General features: G+C 38.8%; 1 non-coding gene across 1 annotated transcript; it reads right to left on the bottom strand.

Annotated features, from left to right (window-relative positions):
• Positions 1-2911: 2911 nt before the first annotated feature.
• LOC147001376 (U6 spliceosomal RNA) lies at positions 2912-3018 on the bottom strand. The gene has a single exon (XR_015045082.1). It is a non-coding gene; the product is annotated as a U6 spliceosomal RNA (small nuclear RNA).
• Between the last annotated feature and the right edge of the window lie 5140 nt (positions 3019-8158).

Raw genomic sequence — 8158 nt, 5'->3', positions numbered from 1 at the left:
CTCTCCCTCTCTCTCTCTCTCTCTCTCTCTCTCTCTCTCTCTCTCTGTGTGTGTGTGTGTGTGTGTCTGTGTGTGTGTGTCTGTGTGTCTCTCTGTGTGTGTGTGTGTGTCTGTGTGTGTGTGATCAGGGGTAGCTGAAAGCTAGGGAAGAATCTACTAGAATTCACTGTGTCAAAAAAATGCCACAGTACTATCTAAAACTCTGTGTGTTCATTTTTAAAAAATTAAAATGAACAACAGAAAAAAAAAACCCTAATCAAAAACCAAAAGAAAAGCATTTTGTTAAGAAAGATAAAGAAGGTAGGGAAGAAATATGGACAGAGTTAGGAAAACACATTTTAAAATAAATGCACTACCTTATTAAAAAATGGTTAACCTATAATTTATTTTTTTGTCATAAGGCTTCACACATCCCAGGCTGGCTTTGAATTTGCCATGTAGCTGAACTTACAATCCAGCTGCTTCCACCTCTCAAGTGCTGAGATTACAGGTAGGTAGCCCCGTACTCCGTTTCTTCAGGTGTTGGCAAGGGAACCTAGGGCCTCATGCGTGCTAGGAAAGCCCTTAACCACCCAGTTACAGTTTTTCTTCTGAAATGTTAAAGCTGACATAAAGTCCTCATGGTCTGAGATATGCACCTACTGGGAAGTGCCTACGTATACAACGTTCTTGATGTTTGTCCTAATGCTGGAATTTACATATTTTTCTATAAAAATAAGAAAACTGAGGTTCATCTTTTGCAGGGACATCATCATCTGTTCCTTGTTTCAAGCGTGTGAGTATTATTTACACGTCCTGGGTTTCTGACCCCTAGTGGTAGAGACCAAATCCATTACCCATGAGCCGCTCAATTTGCAGCCATTTAACATTCCAGACTCTCTGGCAGAGAGAAGGAATAATGGAAACTTGCAATGTTTTCTCTCTCGGTTTATTTCTGTTCTCTTATTTCCCCTTTTTCACGTTCCCCTTTCTTCTCTGCCACTCTCTCCTTTTGCTTTCTTCATTGCTCAAGAATCCTTAAGGGAAATGTAGACCCCCTTTCCCTAGGCATCCCAGGAGTTTGGAATGGGGGAACACTGTATTAACATCGGGTTATTTTAAGAACTCAGTAAGTGTACTCCCCCGGTCAACCAGAGCCCATTAAATGCAGGTGCCACAGTGTTTAATGAGGTTGACAGAGACTAAGGGAAGTGGCCGCCATAGGAGCCACATGCGGTTTATCTACCAAGTGGCAATGATCCTTGATACCCCAGTGCCACTCCTAGGGCAGCAGATCTGTCTTTAATCTACTTGGATCACTGAGCAAATGGCTTAAATAAAATCTCTGCATGAGTGAGTCACGTCCTTCTTGGCTCCTGGATGGCATACCGAGGAGCAATGGTTTACTTTGTCTGAGTAACAATATTAATATAAGAGAAACATTTTTGTTATGTGGTATCCTAACCCTCCTCCCCACCAAAAAATAAAATCACAAAAAGAAAGAAGAGACATATGGGCTGGAGCAGTGAAATTTGGATGAAAAAGTTCCACTTGACACGAGGAAACTCATGAAAAAAAATGTAGTAAATTTTCTTGGCAGAGGAGGGTAAAATGCAATCAGGAAGAAGTGGAAAAATATTTTTTTTTTCACTGAACTGCAGCAGTGGATCTAACAGTGTTAGGCATGTAAAGAACTAATTCTAAGCCTCTTGCAGTTTTCATGTTAGATGAGATGCATTAACAACCCTTGTGATCCATAGGGGTGGTGTTTCAGTGGCAGTCTGCATCGTCATGAACAGAGATGTTCATGTCTCTCTTAAAGGGAACTGGTTCACAGGAAGATAAAAATGCAGGTAGGATTGGTGTGGATGGAATGCACAAGTCTGTACAAGTCACTATGGCACTAAGAGTGTCCAGGTTCTGTAGAATTCTTTCTTTCTTTCTTTCTTTCTTCCTTCCTTCCTTCCTTCCTTCCTTCCTTCCTTCCTTCCTTCCTTCCTTCCTTCCTTCCTTCCTTCCTTCTTTCTTTCTTTCTTTCTTTCTTTCTTTCTTTCTTTCTTTCTTTCTTTCTTTCTTTCTTTCTTTCTTTCTTTCTTTCTTTCTTTCGGCTTGCATATGTAATGTCTCTCACAGACTCACAATGGCCCCAGTTGGTGGAGCTGTTTTGGGAGATGGTGGAGTCTGGGTCATGAGATCTAGAGGCTAGATAGATGTGAGTTGTAGAGGGGGCAGGGAAGGGGAGTCAGGAAGGGGGAGGTTTTGAGAATGATAGCCACTTCTAGTCTCACTCTCAGTTTCCTGATCTGCCAGGATAGAAAGAAAAGTACCACACACCCCTGCTTCCCAGACTGACCCACACCCATCACTGTGCTTTCTCCCTGTGATGGGCTGCTCTGCTCTGGAAAGACAAGGCAGAGCAAATCCTTACATCCTTAAATGGCTTCTGTCAGGTATTTTACACAGAGGTAAGAACACAAGAATAGTGAACACAATTCTTGCGTATTCTGAATACAGAATGTTTCACGGCTAATGAGGGGGGCGTGTTACGAAGCATTCTGAATTATTCAGAATCAAACAGTCATCTGCTATTCTAAGAGGGCTCTGCTACTTTGTTCTACAAATAGAATAGTGTTCGTTCTGCTACATGGGAACAGCCAAGTACTGTGAATGCTCAACGATCCCCAACTAGTGATGCTTTGGAATAGCCGGAGTAGAGTTTATAGAGAAACTTGAGTGGATTTGATCCCAATGTGAAAGGGAATTTCTTTTGCTTTTAATTATGCCCTTTCTCAAGGAAGGCATGACCTATAAAAACAAGCATACCCTTACCCAGCTTTGCACAGGAAAGAAGACCTTATAAAGAAATGCCAGACCCAAGGAATATCAGGCGGCGGTCGCTGGGGGTGGGCAGCTTCATGTGCAAGAGAATATCTTTCTTGTGTGCTGTTGCTTGTTATTAGAAGGATAATCTTGCACAGGGGCCAGGCTAATCTCTGTATCGTTTCAATTTTAGTGTATGTGCTGCCAAACTGAGAGGGCAGGGTATGGTGGGGATAGGAAGAGAAGGAATCAGGATCAGGTGAAGGGGAAGGATGCAGGGAGAAAGTATCAGGAGTGATGGCTGAAATTGGGGGGCATTTATTTTGGAAGCAAAGTAGAAACCTAGTGCAATGGAGACTCCTTGGAATCTACAAAGGGGGATCCGGATCTGGAACTGGTCATCTTCTCTAATCATCAAGGTTCCTAGCAGTGGGACTGGGGCATCAACCCAATGATGAAACCATGGACCTATAATTTGTCTTGCCTGCAAGGTACTGAGGTAAAAGTACAGAACTTATGGGTAGATGCTTCAGAATATCACTGGTGGGGAAGGGAGAGTGGTGGCGGCTGGAACATGAGCTATAGGTTTCTCCACAGGATAGTGGCAGGAAACAAAGGCAGCAGAGACCAGGGATGACATAGGCTCTTCAAAAGGCCACATAGTGATCTACTCCAGCCATCTAGGTCTTAACTCCAAAGGGGTCAACAGCCTTTCGACATTCAAAACATGAGTCTATGATGAAAATTCTAGATTCAAAACACAGTAGTGTCAATGTGCAGTAAGCACAGAGAAATTCATAGTTTCCTTGTGTGTGTGTATTGGATGGTTCATTTATGCCAATACTGGCCCATAGTTATTTATCCTATGCTGGGTTTTGATTTAATATGGTCATGTCGCTGTGTGGTTTCAGGATTTTATAGTTTTCCTTTGATGTCTGCATGTGTCACTTTCCTCTTTCATAGAAAATGAAATCTATGAATTATTTCAAGATTGGTGAAAGTTTCGTGTTTGCCAAAGTTCTTAGTGTCAGGTGACTTTTTAGATCTGAAGAGAAAAAAAAAAAAAAGAAAACTCCCGAGATAAGAGTAGAATATACCAAGGAGTTCTGTCTGAGCTTATGAACTCAGCATGACCTCCAAGGATTTTCAAGTGCATCTATTTACTTTTGGAAGAGGACCACTTCCTGTTTTTACAAGGAACAAAGGGAAAAAAAAACACTACCAAGGTCTGAAATATCAAATGACTCTAAAACAAAATATTTGGTCGATAGAAGTTTGGAGGATTAGATATACGATGGTTGATGGTTTTGATTTCCTTCAAACCACACACAAATTGTGAAATTAAGGTGCAAAGAGGGCTCAGGGCATAGCCATTTTGCGTCATTTTTTTCCACATAAAACTCTGGAAAATGATTCAAGATATTTAAGCATTACCTCAAATTATGCTGGGACTGTTGTCTAATAAATTCTTCCTTTGTCCCTTTAAAAATCCTGTTTAAAAACCAGTAATGTTAAAATGAGGTTCAAGGTCATCATACTTGACCTCTCGAAATAGGCAAAGGCTAAAAATTACCTGGAACTTCTTATAGAACCATACACATTAAATTCTACAAATATATTCTGATTCTGTTTTGTTCCAAGATAGAATAATACAAGCCCATCTTCTGCACTGCTTACAACTAAGGTTTTTTTTTTTTTTTTTGAAAAATACAAAATAAAACCAACTATCTGAAGATAGTTACAAATAGAGAAAGTTGAAAGTTATGAAATAGAGATATGGCTTGTAGAGCTAAGTTTTATTTTATTTTATTTTATTTTTTGTATTTTTCTCTTGAACCTTGAACTTTCCAATATGTCAGAGGTGGGTGACCCTCCAATAGGGAAACAACCTCTTTACCTCAAGGGAATGGAAACAGGTGTCCTGGAGTATGACTAAAGCGGCCTAGGTTTTCTGGTTAGAGAAGCATCAGCAGCAACATCCACCTAAGGAAGCCTGTGAGTGTGGTACTCACCTTGCAGGGAGGGTCCTTGAAAGAAAACCACAGATGAAAAGAACTCCCCAATTCTGTGTCTGAACACATACAAGTTCAAGGCTTACCTCTGTCTTTGAGGGTTGATTGATGACCAAAACCATGAAGTATGATTTAGGTCAACATTAAGCCAATTTCTGAAAGGTAATTTTGTGAGATAAACCCAATGCAGCACACCACAGCCTTTGAAATGAGTTCAGTATCACTGATGACAAAGAGGAGGAGCAGGACTGGGCATGTATGAAAATCAATTACTTACTTTGTCTGTGGGAAAAAAAAAGACATTTCCAAGTATTTTTTTTTCTAGACATGATTTCTCTGTGTGTAGCTCTGGCTGTCCTGGAACTCACTCTGTAGACCAGGCTGGCCTCTAACTCACAGTGATCATCCTGCCTCTGCCTCCCAAGTGCTGAGATTAAAGGCTTGTGCCACCACCACCCAGTCCGAATAGATTTTTAATAATACAGAATTTTCACAAAATATATTGAAAATGCCAAGGACACAATTAAAAAAATCAATCTATGTAGAAAGAAATAGAAATCTCTATGGGTGTCTCTCTGCTTTTGGTGAGACAGGATTTCACTATGTAGCCTGTGCTGACTTTGAACTCATGGCAATGCCCCTGCTTCAGCCTCTTGAGTTCTTGGATTAGAGGTGTGCACCAGAGTATTAGACTTGACTAATTCTCAAAAGAAGAAGCTAACAGAGATACCTTAAACTTAAATAAAAGATAGGCATATTGAGGAAGGTATTGTTAAACACATTTAAAATGGGTAGAAAGTAGTTTTCATAAAAAACCACCTAGGATTGATCAAAGAAAAGCATAGAGATTTCACAATGGTAAAAGTCAATGGCTAAACCAAAAAAGTTACAGAACAACTTTAAGTAGAATGGACAGAACCAAATGACAGAACAGTGGACTTAGGTTATTTTTAATATTATATTATTGAACATGAGAACACAGGAAAAATGAGTTGGCAAAAGGGGTAAACACTGTGTGAGCCATACAGGCTAATACAAAACATTCTAATATGTCACTGAAATTTCAGAATGATGGGAAAGAGATGGCCGTAGAGAATGCTTGTAAGCGGGCTGTGGTTTAAAACTTTGCAAATATGGAAGAGAAAGTTCACAGATTTATCCAACTGGGGTAAAGATTACAAACAAAAAAACAAGCTCAGACACATCATGATGAAAATGCAGAAAAACAAGGACAAGAAAAACAATCTTCAAAGAAGCAAGACAAATAATGATACACTCTATATAGGAAAACATGTAATTTGAGTGAACTGAAAATTAACCACAATGAGAAGACAAGATCTGATGCGTTTTCAGAGTACTGAGAAGAAAACAAAACCTCGAATCCTCAAACCTAATAGTTTATAATTCTATATCCAGGAAGTTGATTCTCTCTTAGAGCATTTTCTCATCATCTTATCAGTCCTAGTCTCACTTCTGCTACTGTAATACAACACTCCAACAACAACTGATGGGAGAAAGTGTTTACTTTTGCTTGAATTCTAAGTTATAACTGTCATAGTGGGGTTGTCTCGACAACAGGAACTTGAAGCAGGCTGTTACATGTCCAGTCAAGTGCCGAGAGAAACGAATGTGTGAATGGGTATATTCCACTTGCTCTCTCTACCCTTATATAGCCCAGGACCCAATGCCAGGGACAGTGATTCCCACAATGGGTGGATCTTCAAACAGCTGTTAACACAATTGACAAAATTCCCCATTGACACACCCAACAGGTAAACCAGAGCTACACAGTTCCTCATTAAGACTCTCTTCAAGGATAATTCTAGGTTATATCAAAGTGACAGCTAAAACTAACTCTTACATAATTCAATGACAGATACAGGGAAATTCATAAAGAAAAAGAAGATGAAAAAGATGAAGAAGAAGAGGAGGAGGAGAAAGAAGAAGAAAAAGAAGAGGAGGAGGAGGAGGGAGGAGGAGGAGGAGGAGAAAGAAGAAGAAAAAGAAGAGGAGGAGGAGGAGGAAGAGGGAGGAGGAGGAGGAGGAGGAGAAGAAGAAGAAGAAGAAGAAGAAGAAGAAGAAGAAGAAGAAGAAGAAGAAGAAGAAGAAGAAGAAGAAGAAAAAGAAAAAGAAAAGAAAGACCTTTTCACTCTTTTAGGTTGGAAAATCTATGATAAAGGGATTGCATTTAATAAGGTTCTTCTTACACCATAGCATGGGGGAATGAGTTACTATGCAAAGGAACCATGTGCAGGACAGAAAGAGATGGTGTTTCATTTTTGTTCCTATGATGAGGACACTGATCTACTCATGAAGGTGGCGCCTTCACAACCTAAATCACATGTCAACCATCTCACCTATTCCGTTGCAATGACAATTTACTATGTGAGTCTTGGAGGGAGTGTTAGACTATAGTACACCCTTCATAAATGTAAATGAAGTAGAAAAGAAAGTTATCAGTTAACACACCTGCTCTGAACCAAATCTTAGATAAAATTATTCAAGAGTATAGAAACAACAAGGAAACAACAACGAGCAGGGCAGAATCTAGGTAAACACGAAAACCATTGATTTCCTATTGATTTCTCTTTGATAATAATTACTGATGAAGATTATAATAACATTATCTGATGGGGGTTACAATTTATGTAGATATATATTTAACAACTGTCACTTTAAAAAGAGAGTAGAGACGTATATTAAAACTTCAACATTTTACTTGAAATATTAAATTATTAATTATAACATGTTTTATACACACAGGAATGTTTACAACAATCATGGAAAAATCACACAAAGGTAAACAAATGACAATCCAGTGGAAAAATTTAGGAAGTATTAAAGTATTCAAATAAGTTTTATAAAATAGGAAAGGGAAATGGGTAAAATACTCTGGAACAAAAGAAAATAAACGACCCAAAGATAGATACAAATTCAACCATGGGCCTAATTATTTTAGATGTAAATGTTCTAGACAAGTTAATCAACAGATGCTGTCATATTGGATTAATATAGAAATAATCTCTATGAGACGCTTTCAAAAGTCTACTTTTGGAAGACCTAGGTTAGAAGTAAAGGGAAAGAGATATAAATAAAGTCATATTGTTTTCCTAGTAAATGTCAAAGCAAGCATGCAAAAATTGAGAGAGATCATAAAACTCCTCATCAAAGCTACCAATCAATTTCAAGTATCCAAGATTTATTGAGCACTCAACCTAACAAGAACAGAAAAATGATTCTTGCTAACGGGATATTAGGTAGTTGACAATATAACCAAGACACACAAGAAACAAGTCTTTGCATACATAAATGTTTGGTATGAATTAAGCATGTCCTCAGATCATGAT

This window comes from Mus caroli, unplaced genomic scaffold, assembly GCF_978045245.1.
Source record: "Mus caroli unplaced genomic scaffold, Mus_caroli_1 scaffold_13, whole genome shotgun sequence".
Classification (NCBI taxonomy): Eukaryota; Metazoa; Chordata; class Mammalia; order Rodentia; family Muridae; genus Mus; species Mus caroli.
Note: the sequence above shows the minus strand (reverse complement) of the source record. Positions and strands in the feature narration are given on the sequence as shown.